Source organism: Neopelma chrysocephalum, unplaced genomic scaffold, assembly GCF_003984885.1.
Source record: "Neopelma chrysocephalum unplaced genomic scaffold, ASM398488v2 Primary Assembly neopelma1_104, whole genome shotgun sequence".
Taxonomy (NCBI): Eukaryota; Metazoa; Chordata; class Aves; order Passeriformes; family Pipridae; genus Neopelma; species Neopelma chrysocephalum.
In genome coordinates this window covers 102,189-115,763 of record NW_020897768.1, presented here as the reverse complement: position 1 = coordinate 115,763, position 13,575 = coordinate 102,189, and positions in this window count along the sequence as shown.

Genomic DNA, 13,575 nt, shown 5'->3' with positions numbered 1-13,575 from the left:
AGTACCAAGATCAGTGTTTACAGAGCCATAGTGCTGTCTACTCTTTTATATGGCTCCGAATCATGGGTCATCTACCGCCACCACCTGCATCTTCTAGAATGCTTCCATCAACGCTGCCTCCGCACAATCCTAAACATCCACTGGTCAGATTATGTGACCAATACATCTGTTCTTGAACAGGCAGCAATCACAAGTATTGAGGCCATGTTGCTGAGAACACAGCTGCGCTGGGCAGGGCACGTCTCTAGGATGAAGGACCACCGCCTCCCCAAGATCCTGCTTTACGGTGAACTTGCCACTGGCTGCCACAAGAGAGGAGCCCCAAAGAAAAGATACAAGGACTCCCTGAAGCAACAACTCAGCCTCGGGCATATTGATCACCATAACTGGTCTACTCTGGCCTCCAATCGGGAGGCCTGGAGACAAACCATTTATAACACTGCTGATGCTTTTGAGAAAGCACGCAGGATCACCCTTGAGGAGAAAAGACAACGCAGAAAGAATCGAGCCTTGCAGAATATACCACCTAAGGAGTCTTTCTGGTGTGTCTTTTGCAACCGGACATGCCTTTCTCGTATTGGCCTTTTTAGCCACCAACGCGCTTGCAAGAAACGTGGGTAGAGCCCTTCCCAAATCTTCGTTCGTGAAGCCTAGCCATGATGATGATGATGATTAATGTTTTCTTTACTGAAAGCTCTTGTGCTTTTTATAACCCTTGTCTCCAGTCTTGATGGCTCTTGTTGAGCAGAATCATTTAAATATCTATAGAGGGAGAAACAGGTTGTCATCAGAGCACCACAAATAGCATCCCAATACTGCTGTTGAAAATAGTGTCACATATTAACCCTTGATGCCTTTAGGATGGTGCAGTTTGGCTAGATGTGGGTTGTGTGGGAACACCTCTCTCCTGGCAGCTGGCCTCTGTCCTGGGCAATGGGAGCTCAGCACAAGCTGAGACTAATTCTGGGGGGAAATTGAAATATGGTGGAAGAGGAAGGAAAAGGATTGCTGGTCTTCCTCCTTCCCTCAGTCCCACCGATCTTCCTGGGCCCATCCTCAGCACTATGTTTGGCTGGATCACCCCCGGGGAAGTGAAGATGGCCAGTATTTGGGGGCAAGTTTTCACTCTCTCTCCTCCATGATGTTACTGCATTAATATACTGTCCCTTCAGATGCACTCACTGCAATGGTCTGACAAGTTCCCTGGGAACCCCTCCCCTAGGGAATACCATATCCGTTGCCTGAACACCAGGTGTCACTGAGGCTTAAAGACTTTCCTTGCTCTTTATTTTAGCTGATATTTTTCAGTTATTTTGTTGAAAATATGGGGAGGGTTCCCTATGGAAAAAATACATCTCCATTTCTGTCAAAGTGATCTATAGAGAAACACAGCACAAAAATACTCTCCTACAAGCAGTAGTAAAACATAAATTAAAAGAAAACACACAGTCTTAAGTGTCCAGAAGCCTGTTTGATATTTGTCATACTAAAGCAAATGAAAACAAGCCTTGTCACTGCTAAAAGATCAAATCACTTCAGTGAAGCAACATTTTCTCAAAATAATGATCAGAAACATATTTATGATTAGACCAGAAGTGCATTTTTGTTGCAGAACTATAATAACTTTGCTGACTGTTGAGATCCAAGTTCCTCTCAAGGGAAAGGTTATACGTTAATCATTCCTGGTATAATGTGAAGAAACCAGGTCATAAGGACACTGAACACATTCTAAAAATAATGTGATCTGGTGGGGAAATGAAGAGGTCTGCAAGATGCAAAATTAGAGGACACTCTGGCTTGACTCTTTTGTCCTTTGAAACTAAAGATCCCAGATCAAATCATACCTGGGTCTTTAGCAGCATGAGACTGCAATATGTACAGGCAGCATCCCATGTTTAACTTTTAATTTAGTGAGGCTGTATACCGAGCCCACTAATGTTCAGAGGAGGTGACCTTTTTACCTGGCTCCACAGGGCTTTTAGGCAATTTAAGATATTTGGGAGCAGTTTGTTTGTACTTAAGATGTCTGAAATCTCAATTGTCCTCACTTTTCGAGGATGCCCGTGTTTTTAAGTTCTCTGTCTACCAGAGAGCATTGAGCTGCAGAGTAAAGTGGGGGAGCAACTCACTGCTGTCTTCAGCTGCCTGAGGGTGATAAGGAGGAGGAGGAGGAGTAGAATCTCCTTGGAGAGGCACAGCAGAAGATCAAGAGGTACAATGAAAGAACAAATGCATAAGTTGCAGCAAGGGAGGTTCAGATTAAATGTGAGGAAAGAAATCCTTCACAATGAGAGTAAACTCTGGCACAGGCTTTCTAGAGAGGCTGTGGGATCTCCATATGGAGATGTTCAACTGGTCGGATCCTGAGCCTCTTGCTGTAACTTTGAAGTTAGCCTTGCTGTGAGATAGGTGATCTCCAGAGGGACCCTTTATCCCAAATTATTCTGTGATTGTGGCAGTGCTGAAAGCCAGAGGAGACAGACATCTGAGGTCTAGTTTACGGGGGGAAGCAACTGCGATAACATTGCTACTCCAAAAAAGTGGAATGCAGTACCTTGGACTCAGCCCAAGCCAAACACGCCGAAATGGGAGTTGCTGCAGTGGAAAGCCAGTGACAGCTTTGTAGCATATGAACTTTGCATAGATGAACTCTGAGAGTGACTGAGAGGCAGCTTGGTTTGTAACCAGGACTACTGAACTACCCCATTAGTAACCCAGTGGTGCTTATTTGTTCCCATGTCCTACAAGGATTCAGTCTAATACAGGACTGAGCTTTACAGAAAGGCAAGTTGTAAAGATGAAATAGAAAACAAAGCTGGAAGAGAAATGTCTTGCAAACTTGGGGATAAGGGAAGAAAATGTTGACTAGAGCTTGCAGATAATGTTTTTGGAATTTGTTTCTCCAAGAGAACAGCCTGCTATCTCCTATTGAAGGAAATAAAGGCATTTATCAAAGATTTGTTGGTCTTCTTCATCCATGCTCTGTTGAATCACAACTGGGAGATACTGCCACTCTTTGTGACAGAATCATGGCTGATGGGACCTACAATTCCTTCTGTTACTGATTACATGGACTGCTAAATCATGCATGTCAACCACTCTTAAACTGGCACACCTTTCAGTCCTGACTGTCAATACTTGCTGTTTCCAAGCTTCAAGTGGTGCGGAAGACAGCTTTGTTCCTGCCCCGGGACACTTTGTCCTCCTGCTCTGCCACAGCCCTGAGGGAACATTGCTGACTCCTTCCTGTAATTGCCTCCAAGTGGCAAAGACTCCCGAGATCAGGGAGCCTGAATCATGTGTAGTGGGGTCTTGCCTTTTTTTTTGTCTCTATTCTCATTCTGTCCACAGACTGTAAAATACACAGATCTCTATCAGTTTAATGTGGTTATGAAAGTAAAAGCACACGGAGGAAGACAAAGAAAACAAAATGGCCAGGGCAGCGGGCAGGTTGGGTGTGGTGCATGCTCAGCCATGAGCACAGGGATTGAAGTGACTCACTGATACAGCAACATGGAGGCACAGGGAGCCTCTCCAACATTTTCAGCTAGCGAGATCATTTATTGTAGTGAAATGATTCAGTGACCTTAAGAAGCGGCCAGAGGCTTTCTCTGGAGACTGCTGAGGAGGCAAAGTAACCTAATAGATGGGAAACCGCACTGAATACTTTTTTTCTTGGTCTTGTTAATGATCTCAGCACACACAGCCCATTTCAGCTCTCTGAAAATAGTTGGCAAGTTGTTCTAGAGATTTTCCAATCATTTTAGGGCTGGTAATCAATTACCACTGAGGAGTATAAAGCATATTTTAGCTGTGTAGTGTTTATTTTCCAATGTAATTTTTGAGACCTTTTGTAACATAGATGTCTATTCCTTATTTATTAAGGTCACAATAGAGCACTTTCCTCTAAAAAAAATAAAAATAAAAATCCACCTTAAGTCAAAACTGGAAAAACACTGTGTATTTGGGCACAAACTGCACACAGCTTGGACTAGAAAGAAGCAATTCAGACAAGCAGTGAGTTTAGGTGACTTTCAAAATTTGTTACTCCCAGCTTTACAATTCTGGAACATTTTTTAAATTTCACATATCTGTGCTAAATACGAAGGCACAGCATATGAAACTGGAGCTAGTAACATCCAGAACAAGCAGACAGTGTCTGTCCACAAAACAATTTGAGCACCTTATACACATCCCTTTCAAACTTGTGGTTAGGGATTGTTGCTTCCAGTTCCCACTCGATTCAAATGGGAATTTGCCCTTTACGCAACTTAGGTGACATGGCGATTCCTGAAGTTATGCTGGAGCACTTCCAGCACTGTAGGGCCCTCTGTGCCATCTCTGTGGAAACTGCTGATTTCTCAAGATCCTGAAAGTCAGTCCAAGTTTTCTGCTGCCCGTAGACTACAGCAAGGCTCTGGTTTCATACTAACAAAGGCATAACATAAAGAAAGAAAGGAAAGCAGGAAAACTGACACAGGCAGCTGACTGCCCCACAGCATTTTAACCAGAGATCCTTACAGGGGCTGTTTAGCCAAGGAAGGGTTCGAAGGTGGTTGGAAGTAATTTTACCTTGTGAACGATCTCCATAGGTTGTCAAAGACAGTGACAGAAAATGGACCAGAGCAAAGTGTAAGGGCATGTTGCGCATCTTGCACCTGCACAAAGTCCTTTCCCATCTTGTTCTCTGTTTTCCCTCAGTGTTGTGTAACATGGTGGGTATGATATTAACAGTGGATGTTTATCCCAAATCCAGCCATTTATTTTTTTATTTTCCCTAAGAAGATGTTTGATCTGAATGAGATGACTTTTTTTCCTTTTGAAGGATTTGCTGAATGGGAGTGAGAGGCAGCTTTCCCTGAATGCGCAACCACTTAAACTTTGCACTCCAAGAAGTTATATGTTTTTCTTTTTTTTTTTCTGCTGTTATGTGACTAATAGATGTCATAGTGATTGCTTTAGTCATGGCTGAAAAGCCCCTTTGCACATGTTCCTTATACATAAATAAGTGAGTTTCATGGCTTAAAAAACGCTTTGGTGAGCTCAGCTGTTGCTGACAGCAGCAGTCTCCACCTCTGGGATGGTCACTCACTAAAGGCCCAATACCCAATCCCAGTCCTCACTTTCCACATGTGCCTCAGAGAAGCTACATGACCAAGTTTTTATGTCAGTAGCCAGTATGGGCCTTTTCCTCATGTTGCTTTTTTCTGGTTTTCTATACAAAAACTTCTTGGGACTAATTTCTGTGTTTCAGCTGCCTTAAAGGTGATAGAAATCTTATGTACCTCCAAATATGCACGGTAACAGCAAGACTAGAAAACATCAAGGTAATTTGTAAGAGCATCTCTTACCTGTACCTACTTAAAACTTATATATTTCAAGTATTTTACATTTTACATGAGGAGGAAGGTCAGCAAAATGAAGTGGGTGAACAGCAGCTAAGAATGCAAATCATCATTTGCAAAGCCAGAGGACTCAACTGTAGTCAATCCATGCGGAAAGGAGAGAGGGCTCACCTGGTGAAGAGCGAGTAGTGAAAATTTGTTTCTGACCAGAGTGCAGGCACAAGCTTTTGAAGAAGGTATGAAAAGTGCTGCCCATTAGAGCACTAGGACACCACTATTTTAGAAGCACTCTTGAAGTTGTAATTTCTCATATGGAGCTTTCCAGATTAATTTGCTGCCTTTTTCAAGGTGAATTAGAGTCATGCACATTCTGTGGAAGGAACAGACAAGAACATCCTGACTTTATTTGTCTTTATCACTTTGCAAGAACTTCTGTCTTGCAGCCTTGAAAGTAATTGGGAAGGGAGAAGGGTGTAAAAAGCAATTTTCATTTTTGTATCAGCAACAATAAAAATGGCTTTTTGCCATAAAATTAGATGATCCCCAAAGAAGCATCTAGCTAAAATCCAACTAGAAGAAAGGTAATTCAGAAAACAGCAGTAAAATTATTTTGGTATCAGTGCTTTGTAGTGAGCTGTACAGCACTATGGGTCCATTGTTTCCATAAGGTTAATATATATAAATAATACCACATAATCAGTAAGACTTCCTGCCATACCCAGGCCACGGGTGTACCCACAGGCTTCTGCCCAAACATACAGGTTCCCTGTCTGCTGCCACCTCTCATTTGTTGTCTTCCTGCTCCTGGTGGCCCCACAGAGGGGAACTGGTGCCAAGGTTTGAGATTTCAGGAAAGTTGATGACAGCTTGCATTTGGTCAATGCACACCATGCCATAGCTTCTGTACTAGATCTCTGCTGTCGTATGTCAGTGCCAGTAGCAATGTCCCTGGCTCTGTGGGACCAGGACTATGCTGCACAGTGCCCTCCCTCGCTGCTGTCACAGATACAAGTCTGAAGGCTTTAGTTCAGTAACAGTCTGCGCAGAAAAAGCTGCTGGGCTTCATCTTCATGAAGGACAAATGGACAAGCAAAACACAGAGAAAGTGAAAGACAGGCTTGTCCTTCTGTGCTGATAGCAGTATGAAGTGTAAGGAAACCCAGTGGTACTTATCAAACTCCTGCTGCAGTTTGTGCCACAGCATGACAGTGCCTACGAAGGCAGTCACTGGAGTGTGTCATCAAATAACCTGAAAATTGCTGCACTGTGTTATAAGATATGCTGAAAACTGTACTGTATCTAGTTTCAAATGCAGAGTCCATCTTCTGAGGGGGCAGTGGTTTGTTCGGAGCAGACACAGAACAACCTGCAATACCATGCCACTCATGTGGGTGGGCTTTTATAGCGAGGCTGGTCTGACGCTCGTCAAACTGAGCAGAAAGACAGAAAGAAATTCTCCTGTCATGATGTAGTGCCAGACAGAAAAACTACAGCCAGCAGAGCTAAGTAACCTTGGCACAGCAACTTGGTAATGCAGCTGCACAGCTTCTAGTACCTAACCAGCTACCTTGCTTTATTAGAGACATACCCAGATTTTGGTGAGCTTGGGGTTCAGGTTGCAGGAGTGCCTGACAAGTTAGTCACTCATTCTGCAAACATGACTCAATCAAGGCAAAAGAGGGGAGGTCAGCCTCAGAGCTAAAAAACAAAGCAGCCATTCTAAGCTACTAGTTTTGCTGCCTATTAATCTATATGTAAAAACAACTTGGAAAAGCTGTAGGTATTGTGGACCCTGTACTGTGCACTTTCCAGCTAGCTGGGGGATAGGTGAGTGTGAGTGAAAAAAGAAAGCAGGGCAAGGAACATGGGGAACGATGCTGCCGTCACCACTTCTAGGAAATTCATCTGTTAGCATGTGAGGACCTTAGCTGCAGTGGATTTTTAGAGAACAAGGTGTTGTCTTGTGCCATTGGATTACATGATTGGAGTTACAGGTGTCCTAATATGAATCCATGCTGCAAAGTGGCTACCACAGCTAGAACCAGGAGAAAATACAGGGAGGGTTCACAGGCCTTTTGTAGAGGAAAACAAACAGTGGGAGTGAATTCCTTCCTATGGGGATATGGTGGGTATCAGACGCCAGCTCAGAAGACTGAGAAACTCACTTGGGTCCCCTGCTTCTGGGGTAGATACAATAGCAAGGACAGACAGAACTTACAAGAAAGCAGATTTTTTTTCAAGACAGTCTTGAGAAAGAGACAGCTTAGAAGTGCACTGATGTGATAGATGGACATTGAATGAGAATATATCATGTTGGCCATAATGTTGACAAAGAAAGAGGTAATAATTATCACCTGATCAGTACTGTCAGGGACTGCCCATGTGGGTGGACATATCTGTCTGGATCTGGCTTGTTTCCAGTTCCCATAAGGCAGAAGTGCAGCTGGCCTTCACAAGTTTTGCTGAGTACCTACAGAAATAGTTGCTGGGAACTGTTATGAAGGCCAGGGAGAAAATGTTTGCCAAGAGGATATTGGAGCAGCTTTTGTTGGGTTGCAGTAGATGAGGCCAATGGCATGTAGGGAATTCCAAGGTGTGACAGAAACAACCTCAGGAAGCTATACCAGACTGCCAAGCCTAGGCTTATAGCTGGGATTCCTCTCTCCTAAAGCAACAGAGATAGCACCTGGAATCGAAAAGATAATCAAGCATAATCTGGCACTCCCCAAACTGTAAAAGATCTGATCTTGTGTCACTGTTATAATTTCCACCAATCCCTTGGATACTGAGCCCAGTCCGATGGGAAAAATAGCTGTGATTTCTCAGGAGTAAAGCAAGCTATGCCCTGTTGCAAAGTAAGCAACCAGAACAAAACTCAGTTTCTCCCACAACATGGGAGTTGCCCAGGCTGTGGGAAAGTTCCTCTCGTTCTTGAGAGTATGGCAGACCAAACTAGTTAGTTTTATAATTCTGCCTGAACACTTGAATCTGTGAGATAATGTAGCTATAGAAAGGGGAACAGATACAGGATCTCCCCAGCAACTGATTATACCAGAAACAGTGGCTGTTCTGAAGTTAGGGCATGATTAACTGATAGGAATTTATTTTGGAATTACCTGCAGCTGAGGATGGATTCAGCAGATATGATACTCCACCTGACCATGGAGAAAAGCAGCACGTGTTGTCAGAGGTATCAGAAATGAGGCAGTTCCTACAACACAAAAATTAGAATGCATATTGCAACAAGAGAGTGGGAACAAGGAAAACGATAATCATAGTGATATACTAAATTCCTGTTGTGGAGCAGATGGACATAAAATACAACTCATTTAGCAATTACACATTCTTTAAATCACAACAAGCGAAATTACAGAATTGCAAGGAAGAGAAAAGCAAGTGTCAATCCATGAGATGGGATTTTGCATGCATGCGATGTTCGTGCCAGGCAGAATTGCAAAATTAAATGTATTTGCACCAGATGCAAAAGCAAGGTGAGAAGTGGAATGTCAGATCAAGAAACAAAATGAGTGAATGCACTAGGCTTTGAAAACTAGCAAAATGAGAAAGCAGAATGGCCATAAACTAAAGTAATTTTTAAATTACATCATAATACTGTCACTAAGAGAGTGTAATAGTTAAACATATGACCCATAAAAAGCATTCCAACTAAAATTTTAGATAATCCATGAAAGCCAGTGATTTCAGCAAAAGCATTTGAAATTATGATCTCAGTGAAAAAACAAACAAACAAAGCCACACAAACACAAAGCCAAAACCAAAAATCCACCTATATATGGTTTATACGGTCAAGAAGATCACAGAATCACAGAATGACAAAATATTCTGAGTTGGAAGGGACCCACAAGGATCTTCAAGTCCAAATCTTAAGGGAATGGCCCATATGTGGATCAAACCCACATGCTTTGCAAAGTGTCTGATATGTTAAGAGAAAAAAATTAAAGAGATCAATAAAGTGAATAAAAAGCTAGACTTCACCGCCAAAGCATTACATCTTGTAGCTTTAATAAAGAACTGCCAAGGAATAAAGTAAATATATATTTGCATACACTCAAGCATCCAAATAGATGATTAAAAAGAGCTCAGGTCCCAAACCTTTCACTTGGAACTATGTTCTTCACATGGAAGAAAAAGATACATTCATAGCAGTTGATGCTAAAACACTGCCCTGGAGAGAGGGGTGGGGGAAAAAAGAGCTTTCAAAGGATTATTGATAGCATTCTGTTCAATAGTAAGTCATTCAACTACCAGGCTACCATCTGAGAATACTGCTTGGGAGATAATGTACAAGTGGAGGAACATCAGTTTCCTCAAGAAGAGGGACTGAGAGGCCTGGCAGAGATATTTACTCTATGTGATACTAGTGGGTGGACATGAAGTTCATGTGGCAGAGCCTCTGACAAATCATGCCACCAAGTGCATCTCTCAGCTGTAAATAGCCAGGGAAGTAAATAGAAAATGAAAAATGAGAATATTTCAGCTGAATGACTGTTTAGTTGATATAGAGGAAAAGCTGAGATGATTGAAAGCTGTTCTGTAAGAGCAGTTCAAGAAATTACCATGTCAACAGCAGGATTTGAAAAATCCCCTTATTAAGGTGCTCCGATGTGCATCTCTGGTCTGTGCAACACCAGCAGGCAACACAACCACCTCCCAAGTGGTCTGACAGAACCACCCTGAGCAGCTGTACTGAGTAGTGACCTAACCCCATGAGGGCGAGGGTGATGCAAGCTACATATTTGTAGCCTGATAAAAAAAAGTCCAAGACATTCATCAGTGTTTGAGCTCTGAGGTGAATTCTGTGCTAATCTGTCTGGTTAATAATCTACGGTATAGATGTGTCTGTCTTATATGAAGTGACCAGCAGAGAACCCTGCAGAATATGTCACTTGAGACAGCACTCTAGAAAGAGGATATCTGGAAAGGTAGGAAACAAAATTTTTAAATAAAAGCATTTTTAAAAAAATTGTTCAATGAGTGTGACTGGAGCAGCAAAGCTAGAACTACCTGCAACTGACTTCTTATCTAGAGCAGTCCAGAATTCAGAAATATGGTAACTGAACAAAAATATGAGATTATCAGCCAGTTCTAATCTCAAGGGCCAGTTTTGAGAAAAGAATTAAGGGGAAACAAAGGATAAACAAAACCAACTAAGGATTTAAAAGTACTTCCATCTCCAAATATGTCCATCTTTCTTTCAAAGATCCAGACCACAGGGCAGAAACTTTCACTTTTGGATACTGAATGGTGAAGACAGCAGAAGCATTTCAAATGATGTTGAATACAGGGGTAGCCAACTTAAGGATACATCAGGGCAATCTGGGAACAAAAGTTTGTCTCCAGAAAATGAGTAACACCCCCGGTGCATTTTTCCACGGGCAGAATCTGTCTCCTCATTACAAATGATGTGTCTATTCGTAGTGAGTTTATGCTCCATATCTGGGAGATAATTATGTTGCTTCATCCTACTGCTTAAGTTTATCAAATAGCAAGATTGAACTGGAAGATAAAATTGTTACTTTTAAGTTTACAGAATGTTTTTTGCGGAAAAAAACAAAAACAAAAACAAAAAAACAAAAACAAAAAACAGGCTAAATTGGAGATATATCCTTCAAGGAGTATCAGTAGCACCTTGGTATAAGAGACTTGTCATCCAAACATGCTTGTTCCTTGGTTCCTGTGGTGCTGCATGGTGAAACTCAGCAGTAGTGAAAGTGAGACCAAAGAAGGACAAGAAGCATGCAAAGGCAAACACCTGCAGTGGAGGAGAGGCAGGAGAGCTCCCGCTAGGAGGGAGGAACTTTCAGTGTCAGTGAAAATCATGCACTTGAAGGCAGGGCACAAAGCAGCCATGGAAGACAGTGCAATATAGGCTGTTGGCAGGATAGGTAACTCAGCTCGTGTAAAGGTCCACTGACTGCACCTAAGATGAGTTAGAGGTTGTCATTGCTGAAAGATGACACCAAAGAGCAAAAGGAAGCACTGACAAAAGCACCTTCTTCATGTGGTGGTAGAAAAATACAAGAAAAGAGCCTGACTACTCTGTGACAGGTGACATCCATATGTTCCTGGTGCCAGCCACTGTCCTTCAGCAGAGCTGGGCAGCCAGACAGCAGAGGGCAACCCTTGCAGCAACAGCTGCTTTCCTCAGTGCTGCTCAGCAGGGTTTGCACAGCCCTCTCCGGAGTGGGAGCCTGAATGTAAGAAGCTTTTTACAGCTCCGGGTTTTTTTCCAGTCCTTGATCTCCTTGTAGATGGCTGCTGAAGAACTCCTGACATCTATCTGTGGTTATGGTCTGCCAGACTGTTCTTCCAAATAAGAGCTTGCAGATTATATTGAATTAATTTAACTTGTAAGCTCATGCAAATTGGTAATATACATAATTTCTTTTGAAAATTCATAATCCTTTTCCTAAATGGTCAACATCAAGTACTTCTAAGGAAAATAGAAGAAATTTTCCTAATCCTTGCTAGTTAAAAATTTTCAAAAGTCATAAAATACAAGGCTTAATATCTCTTTCTAAATGTATTATAGCATATTTCAGATATTATACAGATTAAGTAACGGATCTTCAAATATTATTTCTTTCCTATGTTTTTGATTTTGTCTTGTCTAGTGTTAAACCTTCATGACATACTAGACCGACACTAGTAGTAATGCTGTAGCAGAAGAGTCTAAAGAAATAAGTGCAAGGCTGGTAGGGAGAAGGAAATAATCTTCATTAGACAAACCGATACTAATTATACAGTGATCAAAAAATATATTTCTTTGCCTCGTTTTTGAATTTACCAATTGCTTTCACTCTGTGCTCCTGGGCTCTCGGGCAGTTAAATGAGAATCACTTTCTGCTCCCTCTACACCCTTCTGTATTTTAGGAGGGGGGAAGGGGAGGGGAGAGAAAACTATATTTCAAACCTAAGAAGTTATAAAGCTGCTACATTTTAGTAATAATTAAAGATACACAAATAACAATCATAAATTTGATATGTCATACATCCTTCGATTAGTCCTCAAATTTTTTCTACTATTTCATCCTTTGCTTTCAAGAAGCTAAATATGTATGAGTCCCTCTAACTTCATTTTTGTGTGTATGTGCTATTACGCAATTATCTGTATCTTCAATTAATCTTTACAGTAATATTTAATTATTATTTTATCTCTATCAATATTGCATAATGAAGAAACACTCCATTTTCTCTAATGAAGAAAATTAAAAATCAATTTCTAAGTAATCTCATTTTGAAAAGTATTATTAAAAGCAATGAGACTATAATTTTGGATTGTGTAACAAATCATTTCATGTTTTAGAGCACACAGTAGTCAAGGGCCATTTCAGCAAATTCAACTAGTTTACTAATGTAGCTCATATTTTGTTTGTTCTGACTTTACTATCTCCATCTTTGTTGTAGCACAATATGAAAATACATGAAGACCTGATGTTTCTTAAAGCTGTTAATATTTCTGAGTGGCTATGTTCCCTTCTCCTCTGGTGTAAAATCTCATTTGAACCTGTGAGCTGCCCTCCAGAACCGGCCTCAGTTCATATTCCTGAACACACTGGTGCTGACTACTAGGCACCCCTCTGTAGGGGTCTTTTTCCATGGAGGATGTTTTGCTTCTTTCTCCCCCACTGCCACAGTCTGGGCCACAACGTGTGGCAGTGGGGCTCTGACTATGCTACCAGAGCGCCATATAGCCAAATGTTTCAAGTGTTCTGCAAATATCAACAAACTCTTCCTTTAGAGTTGATAATATAACAGATCACAGGTATTTTATAAATAGGTCAACTAAGGACTAGCTAAATCACTTTCCAAGGACCAAGAAACAAAAATAAAATAAATTATTCTTAATAAAGTCTATGAAATAGAATCACGTCAAGTAGATTTTACTTCTCTCACTACTCAGTAGTCCTTAATAAATCCTTAAGTGGAATAACTACAATAACCATCCTAAAAATATTGAAACTTTCCCAGTTTCCAGGAAAAGAAAATTGAGTTGCCTTTTCTCTCCTTAGCAAAAGGAACAACATTTTTCATGCATGGGATCCCTGAGGATCAAAACCAAAAACATCACTATATTATCAGCCCTGTGTTCAGCACAGATCAAAAACACAGCCCCCATACTAGCCACTGTGAAGAAAATTAACTCTATCCAGACAAAACCAGCACAACAGGTTATTAAGCTTGGCTAGTATTGAAATTCAGAACAGGG